A 15253-nucleotide genomic window follows, 5' to 3' on the forward strand; every position below is an offset into this window, starting at 1 on the left:
TAAGGTCTTAATCTAAGCCTTTAGAACTGAAATGAAGTATATCCTCTCCCTTAATTATAGCAAAACAACTTTTTCAATCCCTGCAGCCTCACGAATTGAAACTTTTGTTTTTTATAATTAACATTGCTAACTTGCAACACTAACAATAATTATCATGCTCCCACTAACATGATGATTATTATCATAACACTTATGCTCCTACTAGCTTTGACATGTACTCAGAAATCAGCTGGACTTCTAGAAATCAATACTTTATTGACTTTCTTACCAAAGTTCAGATTTCTGATACGAGATGCTTTGATAAAACTTTATCAAAATCATACACCTTTCTTTAGATAGCATGCATGTGTGTCTAAACAATTTCAGAACTATGAAAAGGGATGTCGTAATCATAGTCTCAATTGTTTAGACCTTTTGCCATCTGCTTCAAATCTACTTCGTGGAAGTGTTTCCTCACCATCATTTTCATGAATCGGAGAGAAACCTTATGACCCTTAGATTTTATGGTGTATGTGTTCTTATCCATGTGAATCGTCAAAACCATACTCATAAGACAAGGATAATGACAAATCCAAACTCATATGGATTGAACTTGTGCAATCTTAACCTCTTGCCACCTGGCAGCACAAGGGCCTGCCATTGCTTCCAAGTAGTTATGCAAACAATTGAGAACATGTAGAACTCAAATATATATATATATATATATATATATATATATATATATATATATATATATATATAGCCAACTTAACTGAAATGGGCACAGAAATGTCAACACGATAGGTTATAAACCTCTAGTTGTGTGCTAGTGATGAAATACATGTTTTATTCTTGATTACTTCTTGAAACCCTTTCAGGATCTTTAAGACTCCCACTATCCTCTTGACATATAAGACTATCTTGCCAAATATTCAAGAGATAGTGCGGATTCTTTATCAAGACAAACACTTCACACAATTGGCCTTAGTTGGTCTTTGTTTTAACCAAAACATCACAACTTACCAATTTCAAATGTACAAGAGTAGGACACTTTTACTCTTACATTTGACAAGTTTTTTAAACCTTTCTTTAAGATATGTCACTCAAGTTACAATCTTGGAGTATGACTCTAAGAATTGTTTTGGAACGAAGTATGACTCATCTTCCTGATCTAACCATTTCAACAATTCATGACTCCTCTTCTTAGACATAAGAATGCACTAAGATGACCTTTAGAGGACTAATTGTGATATGATTTCTAAATCATTAAGATGATCACAAACATGATACTAAAGTACTCCCCCATCTTCTCAGCTTTGAGAAACTTTTATCTTTCTGCCTAATTTGATTCTTCCCATTCGTTCTGCCATACATTGAGACTTTTCCAATGTTTCAGAATTATACTTAAACTTGTAAGTATAACCATATTTACTAAACTTTAGTAAATCAAATAGTCTTAACGAGCTTTGTGGTGGACATGACCAGTGCACAAGAATGTGTACTCGATCCCTTTAGTCCTTCACTTGACTCACACATCCATGTGAACAAGTAATTAGTCTTGATTTTCCAATGCTTGAAAGTTCTCATTCATCATACTATTCAACTTGCATGATTCCAAGTTTCGGTCCAATTGAAACTTGGGTGATGAGGAACTTTCCTGATTTGGTAAATTTAGACACTACCACAAATGAAAGAATCAAATCCATTTTCCAATATTGCTGTCAGTGGAATCATATAAGCAACAATTTTCCACAAATGCCATTGTAAGGATACTTCAAATAAATAAAATTAAACAATTTTCTTTTATTTTAAAACTTTGCGGAAAAACTTATCCTTACAATCCACATGGAAAATTGTTGTTATCTATTCCTTAGCAATATATCATAACTTCTTAAGCAACTGCTCAAAATTCTGATGCGATCGAAATCCACCTTCGCGATCAGAATCAGCATATACTTCCTTTAAGATTTCTCTCTATTCTTTGATTCTTAAAACATCAACATGTGACCCAGTCACATCATGTAATGAGGATCTCAGAATAGAACTTAACAGAGTTAGATAATGGGCTCTACCTGATGTAGAGTCAAACTTATTGACTTTAACATCCTTAGGTAAATTTGGCAGCTTTGCAATCAACGCCCCTTCCTTTGGCAAAATAAACATATGGACCCTTTGGTAATGGGACTATCTTAGACTTAGCCTTTCTCTTTACCATTTGGTCAACCGGGTTGACTATGGCCAATCCCTTTCCATTAGGAAGAGAATGTTTTTTCTGGATTTCCAGTGTCACCATTGTCACTGTCCATAAAGTTTTTGGGAAGTTGATCTTCTAATCAAATTTGCTTTACTATCGTTCCAAATCATTGCTGATTCAGCAGCACCAAGCAAATAGATATTATCATTAAGATTCATGTCATAGTCTGTTTCATAGTAGTCCCAAAGGAACTCACTATGTGACTTAGAAAGTGATTGAACATCCAACTTTCTCAAGACTTTGACACCCAACTCTCCCGGCTTGTCAATATGTGACTTCATCTCTAAGATGTGATCACACATAGACCTTGCTTGCCATTAGGGCTTGAGTGACCTTGAACTTGTGGGTTAGGGAGAATAATTGGAGGTGGTGGATGAAGAGAAGTGTGACTTCCATGAGCCAAACTCGGGAAGTCATATTCATTAGGAAAGCTTGGTTTGGGAAGATCATTGTTGTCTAAACCAGACATCAACAATGGGAGAAATTCACGTAAAGTTGATTTAAGTCCTTAATATAACACCCAATATGATATATTAAGGCTAGGACCCAACAAACTATTTTATAACTTGGAAGAGGGATGCCGTAATCCAAGCTATAAAATATTTGAAGGTAGGTGAATGACGATTCACCAATTTCCACCAAGATAAACGAAATGTATTATTAGGTTTTAATTGGTTTTGAAACTCCTTGATTCTTTTGAGATTCATTGAACTTTTCAATGGCATGTTTCAATCTCGAGTGTGCCCTTCAAGTTTTGTGACTGGGATGTCGAGGATCACAAAACAAGGTGTGAAGTAACCATGCAAATATACTTGGTACCCTTAATATTTACCCCTCAATCGATGTGCCGGTTAACCACACACGCTCCAACGATACTATGATAAACATTAAGTTACCCTTTGCCTACCTTGTTAAGTCCAGGTTAGTGTGTCGGTTAACCACACACGCTCCACTAACAGCTTAAACAAAGTGCAAAGTGTAATTTCATGGATTAGCACCTTATTCACATTTTCCTAAGTAACTAAGATTGGGAATTTATAAGTGTTTAGTTACTTAGTATTTATCATTATACTTATAATGAAGGGAGAATTATAGTCCTTGTCCTACCTGTTCGGCTAACGACCCTCCACCGGTCAAGGAAGCGGTGAGTGAGAGTGAACACCCATTAAACTGCCATTTTATAGGCAATAACCTTATACCCCCCTTATAGACCGACTTCGTGAATGAGGCCTACTAATGGTAAGACGACTTGCTCTTATACATATAATATATTAATCTTTTAATATTATAATAGTATAAGGGTGTATTTTAGACATTTAAAATACTTGGTGGTTTAATCTATTAATTAAACTAGACTTTTAATTTAATTAAACTCAAACGATATATTTATGGATTTAATAATACTCTTTTAATTAAACGCTTTAATTAACTATTAATAAAGTCCATAAGAGTTAATTTGAACTATTCAACAAAACATCATAATTCCATTTATTAAACTCAAAATTAAAACCATTTAATTAATTGTTTAAGTTATGAACCCAAGAGTTTTAGAATTCAATTCTTTTTTTCATAAAAAACTTTTCTCAAATTCCAAAACTTGAGGGCAAGTTTTGTAATTCTTGAAAACCTTTGGATTTCATAACTTATGGAATTAATGGTGTTTTATGATGAAACTTTCCATGTTCCATAACTTAAGAACAAGTTATGGAATTCTTTAAAACATTAACACCAAATTTTGTAACTCCATAAAAACTTTGAATCAAATTTTTTTTTTAAAAAAAAAACTTTCATATCCATAACTTATGGAAGTTTCAAAAACCCTTAAGATCACAACTTTAAAAAAAACTTTTGAGCTCCAAAATTTTATGACAAAATATGTAACTCCTTAAAACATTTAGATCAAACTTTTAAAACTAATAAAATAATCATATCATTTTATCTTTTACTAAATTTGACCTAATTCAACTCATATAGCAAATGATTCAAATTTTACAAATAATTAGTTTTTCACACAACAAGTAATTATCTTAAAATTTGACAAACGTCATGTTTTTTTTTTTCCTTTTTTTCAACTTGAAAATAAAACATTTGCATCAATATAACAGAAAACAACCCATGGCTCTGATACCACTGTTGGGTTTTGAGCATTCTAACACTCCTATGGTGTACATGCAACCCTATAAATCTTGGATCTATGTTTTCTCTATTATACATGCAAATATTAACTATTCCAAGGTTTCATCCTAACTAGCATATTATGAAGCACCTATACTACAAAGTTCTAGTTAGATGACATACCTTTTGATGTAGCTTGATGTCTTCAAGCTTTAAGAGCTTAGCCCCAATAGTGTGGAAGCCTCAAATGGAATCACAAATCACCAAAACACCTTGGAAGAACTTGAGAGAATATGTATGCACACTAAAATCGGCCCACTCTTATTTTCACACACTTGTGCCAATTTTGTGAGCCAAGGACCCCTTTATATATTATGGAGGATTAGGGTTACATCCATGTAAACCCTAATACCCATGACCTTTCATTTACATAGGATCCATGGGTTAAAAGCTCCATGGACCATCCATGAAAGCTTAGCCCAACCTAAATGAACTTGGCCCATTCCATATATATAAGAGTCCATATTTTATTAGTTCTTTTTGATCACTTAATTAATTCTAAATTAATTCTTGATCAATACTAATTAAATAATATGATTCCATATTAATATATTAGAACTTATAATATATTAATATAAATCATAAATATACTATTCTCAAAAGACTATCCATATAAATTGTGCCGGTGAAGTGCAACCCAAATGGACCATGCCGGGTCAGGTCAAGTACATACCAAATATAGTTATGGACTTAGACATTAATCCAACAGGTAGATGTCGCCAACGTGTTCCGCACCTGCAGATGTCCCGAGGGGGACAAGGTCAGATTAGCATCCTGCCTTCTGAAGGACAGGGCACGAGATTGGTGGCAGGAGATCGGACGAGCTATTGGTGATGACTTAGTTTTGGATGCGATGACCTGGAGTGATTTCACGACCAGGTTCAGGGCCGAGTTCGCACCTGTCATTAAGGTGCAGCAACTTGCTAGGGAGTTTCAGGATCTCCAGCAGACGACAGAGACTGTGGCGGAGATTACCGCCAAGTTTAGGGAGAGAGCCCTCCTCGTTCCGCAGTATGTGGCGGACGAGGAGATGAAGAAGGCCCGATATCATGAGATGTTGCGGAGTGATATCCGTCAGTTTGTGAGCCGCTCCAGCTGCAAGACGCTGGAGGACATGATTGCGAGGGATCGTGAGAGGGAAATTGATATAGAGATGGAGAGGAAGAGGAAGCCAGAGGTTGCGTCTGGCGCAACAGGTTCGGGCAAAAAGCCCAAGGTGTCTGATCACAGGTCTAGGGGACAGCAGAGCCACAATCGGTGTGGCAAGTGTGGCAGGTTGCACGATGGGGTGTGCAAGGCGGGGAGTTCCGGCTGCTTCAAGTGCGGTCAGACTGGGCATATGAGTAGGGATTATACAGCTACTACCACTACCACCACCACAACATCTGATCTGATTTGCTTCCATTGCAATCTGAGGGGACACAAGAAGTCCCAGTTTCCGAGTTTAGCACCAGCAGGACAGGTGGTGGTACCCGCTCCTACCACACTGAGGATTACAGATGGTCGGCAGGGTCGTGCTGAGGCGCCAGTGGCGAAGAGCAGAGCCTTCCAGTTGACAGCAGAGGAGGCACGAGCGACTCCTGATGTGGTTGCTGGTATGTATTTTCTCCATATTCTCTTTATTACTTTTGATTTTTACTCATGTTTATGTGTTGTTTATAGGGTCGTTCCTAGTGAACGACATTTCAGCTATGATATTGTTTGATTCGGGGGCTAGCCGATCGTTTGTGTCGCTTGCACTTAGCAAGCGATTTAGCAGAGCTCCGAGGGAGCTGGATTGCCCACTTGACGTCGAGATAGCAGATGATAGGATCGTCAGGGTCGCGAGAGTTCATAGAGGATGTACACTGCGGTTATTTGATGATCAGTTTTCAGTGGACTTGGTTCCTATTCCCCTGCGAGGGAATAAGGTTATCATGGGTATGGATTGGTTGAGCCCCAACGGGGCAGTGATCAACTGCGAGCAGCAGCTAGTGAGGGTTCGTACTCTTAGTGGGAGAGAGTTAGTGATTCAGGGTGAGAGACCACATCGTAGACCGATTCTTTGTTCAGCAGCAAGAGCGAGATGCTACTTTCAGCAGGGTTGTGCATGATATGTTGCTTACGTCATATATACCCGGGATAAGGGTAAGACGACAGTCGATGATGTACCAGTGGTACGAGAGTACCCGGGCGTATTCCCGGAGGATTTTCCTGGAATACCTCCGGAGAGACAGGTTGAATTCCTGATTGACCTGGTCCCTGGTGTGGCTCCGATAGCCAAGGCACCATATTCGTTGGCTCCTCCCGAGATGCAGGAGTTGTCTACGCAGCTGCAGGAGCTGCTAGACAAGGGTTTTATCAGGCCGAGCAGTTCACCATGGGGAGCCTCGATCCTGTTTGTAAAGAAGAAGGACGGGTCGCACCGTATGTGCATAGACTACCGGGAGCTGAACAAGGTGACGGTGAAGAACCGTTACCCACTCCCGAGGATAGATGATTTGTTCGACCAACTTCAGGGAGCATCTTGGGTCTCCAAGATTGATCTACGGTCCAGATATCACCAGATGCGGGTCAGAGATGATGATGTGCAGAAGACTGCTTTTAGGACCCACTATGGTCATTATGAGTTTGTGGTGATGCCGTTTGGGCTCACCAATTCTCCAGCTGTCTTCATGGATCTCAAGAACCACGTGTGCAGGCTGATGCTGGATCGGTCTGTAATAGTATTCATTGACGATATCTTGGTTTACTCCAAGACTCAGGAGCATCATGAGGAGCACCTAAGAGAGGTGCTAGAGACACTGAGGAGGGATATACTTTTCGCAAAGTTCTCCAAGTGCGAGTTTTGGTTGCGCGAGGTGCAGTTTCTTGGGCACCTCGTCAACCAGAAGGGTATTTTGGTAGATCCGGCCAAGATAGAGGTCGTCATGCAGTGGAAGATCCCGAAGTCTCCATCCAAGATTCGGAGCTTCCTGGGTTTGGCAGGGTATTACAGGAGATTCATCCAGGATTTCTCCAAGATAGCAGTTCCGCTGACCCGACTGACCAAGAAGTCGGTGGTGTTTCGCTGGGGTCCTGAGCAACAGACAGCTTTTTAGACGCTTAGGCAGTAGATGACTTTGTAGTCTACTGTGACGCTTCGATCACAGGTATGGGAGCAGTGTTGATGCAGCGGGGGTGTGATAGCTTATGCCTCGAGACAGTTGAAGCCTCACGAGGCTAACTACCCGACACATGATTTGGAGTTAGGGGCGGTGGTGTTCGCCCTCAGGATTTGGCGGCATTACCTCTACGGGGTCCGGTGTAATATCTACACGGACCACAAGAGTTTGAGGTAGCTCATGGATCAGCCAAATCTGAACATGAGGCAGCGTCGATGGTTAGATGTGGTAAAGGATTACGACTGCGAGATCCTTTACCACCTGGGCAAGGACACCGTAGTGGCCGACGCCCTGAGCCGCAAGGCGGTAGCGGCTCCGATCCGGGATATCTGTTTGCGGATGACAGTGATTACTCCACTGCTAGAGCAAATTAGGGAGGCGCAGGTCGAGGGCCTGAAGGAGGAGCGCCAGAAGTGCGAGAGGATTATGGCCGAGTAGCTTCGTTTGATTACGATAGCCGAGGATTGTTGACCCTGCATGGGAGGGTCTGGGTACCGTACTGGGGCGGAGTACGGTAGATGCTGATGGATGAGGCCCACAAGTCCCGGTTCTCCATCCACCCAGGGGCGACGAAGATGTACAGAGATCTTCGACCCGATTACTGGTGGCCCTGCATGAAGCGGGACATAGCTTGGTACGTGGAGAGGTGCCTGACCTGCAGGAAGGTCAAGGCAGAGCACCAGAGGCCTCACGGCAAGATGAAGCCGTTAGACATTCCCGTGTGGAAATGGGAGGATATCACTATGGATTTCATCACTAAGCTTCCCAGGACCGCACGTGGGGTCGATTCGATATGGGTCATCGTGGATCGGTTGACCAAGAGTGCTCATTTCATACCGATCCATGAGAGCATATCGGCCGAGAAGCTGGCCGAGATTTATGTACGAGAGATAGTGGCACGTCATGGAGTGCCTGTCTCGGTGGTGTCAGATCGAGACGTCCGGTTCACTTCCAGGTTTTGGAAACGGTTCTACGACGAGATGGGTACTCGTCTCCACTTCAGCACCGCTTTCCACCCTCAGACGGACAGACAGAGCGAGAGAATGATTCAGACTCTCGAGGACATGCTTCGCGCATGTGTCCTAGATTTCGGTGGCAGTTGAGATACATATCTTCCGTTGGCGGAATTTTTGTATAACAATAGTTACCATGCCAGCATAGACCGACCTCCCTTTGAGATGCTCTATGGGAGGAAGTGTAGGACCCCAATCTGTTGGGGTGAGGTCGGTCAGAGGGTCATGGGGAGTACGGAGGTAGTACTTAAGACTACGGAGCAGATTCAGCAAGTCCGGAGCAGGCTTCAGACCGCTCTGAGCCGACAGAAGAGCTACGCCGACAAGCGGCGTTCGGACTTGGAGTTTCAGGTGGGCGATATGGTCCTCCTGAAGGTGTCACCGTAGAAGGGTGTTATCAGGTTTCGGAAGCTGGGCAAGCTGGGCCCCAGGTTCATTGGTCTGTTTAGGGTTTTGGCCTGGGTGGGTCGGGTTGCTTATCGATTAGATCTTCCAGCAGAGCTCAGCCGGATCCACAGCACATTCCATGTTTCTCAGTTTCAGAAATGCTTAGTGGATGATTCAACGGTAGTACCCTTTGAGGATATTCAGGTTGATGACAGCTTGAATTACATCGAGAAACCAGTGGCGATTTTAGATCGCAAGACGAAGGAGTTGAGGAACAAGAGGGTGGAGTTAGTAAAGGTGCAATGGAAGCACTAGAAGGGTTCAGAGTGGACATGGGAGCCCGAGGAGGAGATGAGGGAGCACTACCCGGAGTTATTTTCAGATTCAGCAGACTTCGAGGACGAAGTTTAAGGCAATTGGGGGAGAATTGTAACGCCCCGTTCCTGGTACGTATTGAGTTCATTGAGTGCTCATTTTATAAGAGCTACTTGACGAGTTGGTAGCCCTAACTCGTCGAGTAGATGCCAGCTTGATCGCGAGGTTTAAGTGGACTACTCGACGAGTCGGGAATAGACTCGGCGAGTAGGTCCATCAGGTGGAAACCCGAATCCTTAGGGTTTGCACCCTATTTAAGCAACATTATGGGTCTCCACCCCAGCCTCCATCACCTCCACAGCCCATTCTCGAAACCCTACTTAGTTTTGGTGAAGTATTGAGCTAGTTCTTTCCATTTTGTGATCTTAAGCTTGAAGAAGGAAGCAAAAGCTTGGAGTTGCAGTAGGAAGGTTGGAGATCCAGAGCTAAGGACTCATTTCTGTCTTCATAAAGGTATAAAGGTTATACCTTGGCTATTCTTCAATTAGATCTCTCCTCTAGCTTGAATGTTGTGAGTTTTGGGGCCATTTCCAAGGCTATTCCGAGATTTGAACTCTTGGGATTGTAGAGACTTCAGATCTGGGCTCTATTGAGCTCTAGAGGCTCAAAGTTGCAACCTTTATGCAACCATAATCTATGTAATGACTTAGATCTCCTTTCCTAGCTTGTAATGAGTGTTTTGGTCCTATATCTTCATACATACACGTAAAGTTAGCAACTTTACGTGTTATGTTAGCCTTAGGAGCCCAGATCTATGAGTTAGAAGCATTGGAATCATTTAGAATCGATTGTATGGTTTTAGCATGCAAGGAACTCGCCGAGTTGTTCTTATGACTCGGCGAGCCGGGTCGAGTTTCCCAAACCTTTTCTGGTTGTGAGTGAAACCATGGAGTGGGGGGTGACTCAGTGAGTTGGACAAGATTAGGACTCGGGAGCTAAAGGACTCGACGAGTCCAAGGAGGGACTCGACGAGTACAGTCGAGATGTCCCGATTATTATTACAGAAAGAACTCGACAAGTCAGAAGAAGGACCGAGTTGACTCAGGGGTCCACGAGTTGGGTTGACTGGGTTGACCTTGACTTGACTTTGGCCAGGACGTTGACTTTGACCAGGGGTAAAATGGTCATTTTACCCTAAGAAGGATTACCAGTTTTTGATTAAGTGTTGTAATGGAATTTATAGCCGGAGAGCCGCCAGAGCAGCATATAAGGATCCCTCACTCTGCATTTCAGGAGTCAGTCATATATGGTGAGTTTCCTTCCAGTGGGAACGGGTCTACGGCCACAATGCCGGCCCGTTTAGATGATAGTAGTTCCGGATTTCGGTCCGATGCCGGGGTGGTCCCGAGAAGTAGTTATGTATGCTTGATGTCTTCGTGATTCATGCATGTTATGATATGTGATATATGTTCCGGACTTCGGTCTGATGCCGGGAAAGCCCGATGCAGTATAAGTGATTATGTTATATGTTTATGTTTATGTTATGTTCAGTTTATACCGGACTTCGGTCCGATGCCGGGCGGGGCCCGATGCAGTGGGCGGGGCCCAATTCATGCCGGACTTCGGTCCGATGCCGGGCGGGGCCCAATGTAGTGGGCAAGGCCTAGTATGTGTTATATGTGTTATATGTATTATTGTATGGTATGTGGTAGTTTGGGGGAGTTCACTAAGCTTCGTGCTTACAGTTTTTAGTTTTGGTTTCAGGTACTTCCACTAGCAAAGGGAAGGGCTCGGGTTGATCGCATGGCACATACCACAGTCACATCCTGGGAGATTACTCTGATGATTTGTTATGAGATTTTGATTTGAGATAGACACTATGGTGTTTTATGATACATGAGTTGTGATTGTACTTATGACTTTTGATGGTTTATGATTTTAATGATGATTTGAAAACAAAATTTTTGGGTCATATTTTTTGGGATATTTCAATGAGTTTTGGTGTCATGAATGGATTTGTGGCCATAACCCTCATTTTGAACTAATGGAAGTTCAAGACATGCATTGGACATGTATGTCTGGAAAGCATGGATTTTTATGTTATTTATGACACCAGAAACCTTTCTGGAAGTGTTGGACTAGAGGTCATCAAGATTAAGTGCTTATTGATTTAAGCCAAGTTGTGTTTTGCCCCTTTTTGGACCTAGGAGTGAGATCTCTATCTCTTGGAGAGTCTAAGGGGATAAAGCTGGAAACTTTATCCACTTAGACCATATAATGGATCAGATTTGAGCTTTAGATCCCTTAGAATAAAAGAAAGTGGCTTAACTCATTAAGCTGTTAGGAGTCCAGTGCCCACGACGTGGCCTTAGGTCACCACGACGTGGTGACTGGGCTAAGGCTCGTCTGTTTTGTCGATTAGTGGCCACGACGTGGCAACCAACTGGAGGTTGACTTTTGACCGTTGAGTTTGACAAAGTTTGACCTTAGGTGTCACACCCCCAAACCAGAACGGCGGAAATGTTCGGGGGCGGAGGACGTCATGTTCAGTATCATAACAATGCACAATAGTAAAACAAGCAACAACATCATCCATTGCATTAATAATATAATTTAATACAAGTGTGTTCTGTGTAAAGTTTGAAAGACACCAAAATATGAATCAAATAAAGGACGAGTCTTGAACATGCTCCGTCTTCTCAAAACCTGGTCCAGTGCACCTGTCTACTGGTGACCTGAGAATACAAGTTATTTTGAAAGAGTAGATCAGCATTTAAGCTGGTGAGTTCATAAGTGTTTTAGTGTCAAATGTTTGCATTAGTTTGATGAAAATGTTTGTAACTGTTTTGATGTAAATATTTGTATACTCCCTAGAAAATCCTATATTTTCTACTAAAATGGAAAGTAGTCTCCTACCAAGACCCAACTGTTTTGTATGTTTGTTCTTTTGTAAAAATGAGTGTTTTTCCTAAGTATGACTATCATTACCAGAAAATAGTTTACATTACCTTTTATGTGAGAAGATCACTATATGAATGTAATAGGAAAATGATGATGTACAATAGTATTGTATAAAGTAGCTACAGATGGACTAACTACCGTAAAACCAATTTGTTTAATTAAGGTAAAATGTGATGAGGTTATAACCATGCTCGATTGACTAGTATAAAACACGACGATCAAAATACGTCGAAATGGTATGACCTTCGTCACCCGTAGACCTGCAGGTCCCACTGTAGCTAGCAGCAAGGTGTAGGATGGTCAATCCCGTATAGATCTATACACAAACTCAGGCTCTCCCTCCAGGAGACTCTGGTTACAAAACGTGACACAGCAGTATATTGCTATGCCATGAAGTAGTGGCTCACATTAATGTTATCTTGTTTATAGTTATAGTATGTATGTTCCTTCCTGTTATAGTGTATAGTATGTTCCTTCTGTTCTAGTTTAGTATGTTCCTTCTGTTCTAGTTATAGTATGTTCCTTTCTGTTCTTGTATTAGTATGTTTGAACTGACTCTTGTATGAACTGACTCTTGTAAGTTTCATTGGTCTAGAAATAGTAAGTAGTAATCCTCTAAACTATACCTATTATAGTTTACTAGTACTGTTTTTTTACTGTTAATGATGTATAGAAAAGACTCAATTACTTACCAAGCAACTAATTTAAGTATAATCCTTAAAAATGAGTTTAATATCCACATATGTATTTAATAAGTATAACTATGATTTAATCGACATTCGGACTAGTGATCCTACCCCGAGCCCACAACCAAACAAGGAACATGATTCAAGGTATCTAGCAATAGTCCTACGTTTGTTAAAGCATACTTATACGTAAATATATAGACGGATAGGGCAGCTTCGTAACCAATGCCCCTTCCCTTGGAAATATAATCATATAGAATCTTTGGGAATGGTACACGAGACTGTCTCAGACTTACCCTTTCTCTTTACCATTTGGTCAACCGAGTTGACTATGGCCGATCCCTTTCCATTTGGAAGAGAAAGCTTTTCTGGATTTCCAATGTTACCATTGTCAATGTCCATGGAAGTTTGGGAAGTCGATCTTCCAATCAAATTTTCTTACTCGTGCTCCAAATCATTGCTGATTTAGCAACATCAAGCAAATAGGTAAGATCATTAAGGGTCATGTCATGGTATGTCATGTAGTAGTCCTAAAGGAACTCACTATGTGACTTAGAAAGTGATTGAAGAACCTAGTCAACAACCAACTTCCTCAAGACCTTGACACCCAACTCTCTCGGCTTGTCAATATGTGACTTTATCTCCAAGATGTGAGCACACATAGACTTTGCTTGCCAATAGGGCTTGAGTGACCTTGAACTTTTCAAGAACTTGTGGGTTAGGGAGAATAATTGGAGGAGGTGAAGGAAGAGAAGTATGATTTCCATGAACCAACCACGGGACATCATCTTCATTAGGAAAGCTTGTTCCTAGAGATTTGGGAAGATCATAGTTGTCTGAACAAGACATCTACAATGGGAGATATTCAAGTTAGTTGATTTAAGTCCTTAATATAACACCCAATATGAAATATTAAGGCTAGGACCCAACACAATACTTTTATAACTTGGAAGAGGGATGCCGTAATCCAAGCTGTAAAATATTTGAAGGTAGGCGAATGACGATTCATCAATTTCCACCATGAAAAACGAAATAGGTATTAGGTTTTAATTGGTTTGAAACTCCTAGATCTTTTGAGATTCATTGAACTATTCAATGGCATGTTTAAATCTCGAGTGTGCCCTCTCAAGTTTGTGACTGGGATGCCGAGGATCACAAACAAGGTGTGAATAACCATGCAAATATACTTGGTACTCTTAATTTTATCACCTAATCGATGTGCCGGTTTAACCACACGCGCTCCACCGATCTATGATAGACCTTAAGCCATCCTTTGCCAACCTTGTTAAATCCAAGTTAGTGTGCCGGTTAACCACACACGCTCTACTAACGACTTAAGCAAAGTGCAAAGTGTAATTTCATGGGTTAGCACCAAATTCATATTTTACTAAGTAACTAAGATTGGGAATTTATAAGAGTTTAGTTACTTAGTGTTTATCATTATACTTTTAATGAATGGAGAATTATAGTTCTGTCAAACCCGTTCGTCTAACGACCCTCCACCAGTCAACGAAGCGGTAGGTGAGAGTGGACACCCATTAAACTGCCATTTTATAGGCATTAACCTTATACCCCCTTATAGATCGGCTTCGTGAATGAGGCCTACTAACGGTAAGACTGACTTTGTTCTTATACATAAATATAACTATTAACTATTAATATTATAATAATATAAGGGTTGAGTTTTAACTTTTAAAATTCTAAGGGTTTAACTTGGAATTAAAGTATTCATGGGGAAACTTTACAAATTCCAAAACTTCAGGGCAAGTTTTGAACAATTCAAAAACTTTTCAATTCCATAACTTATGTGTTTAAAGTAGTTTAATGAAAAACTCTTCAAGTTCCATAACTTGAAGACAAGTTATGGAAGACTTTAAAGCATTTAAAAATGAGACTCTTCATTTTCATAACTTATGGAAATCTTATGAGTTTTAAAAATCATAAATGTGACTTTTCATATAACTTGAGGACAAGTTACAAAAACACAGTTTATGAATAACTTTTAGATGAATTTGGATTGAAAACACATTATCACATAATTTTTCTATTAATCTAAGCAAACTCATAAGTAGGGATGGCAATGGGTACGTGTATACCGGGTTTCGTGTTCCCCATACGCATACCCGAATCCCCATCCCCATCCCCATACCCGACCCATCCCAATCGTGGATTAAAAATCTATACCCATCCCCATCCCCAATGGGTAACAGGGATCCCCAATGTGTAATTGGGGATTTTTCCCCGTTACAAAGTTTTGAACTTTTATGAAAAATAACTCATAATTATATATTAACCAACAAAAAAACTAACAGAACTAATATAAAGCACTATAATCACTGA

The sequence above is a fragment of the Lactuca virosa genome, chromosome 9, assembly GCF_052849685.1.
Source record: "Lactuca virosa cultivar CGN04683 chromosome 9, Lactuca_virosa_CGN04683_v6, whole genome shotgun sequence".
NCBI lineage: Eukaryota > Viridiplantae > Streptophyta > Magnoliopsida > Asterales > Asteraceae > Lactuca > Lactuca virosa.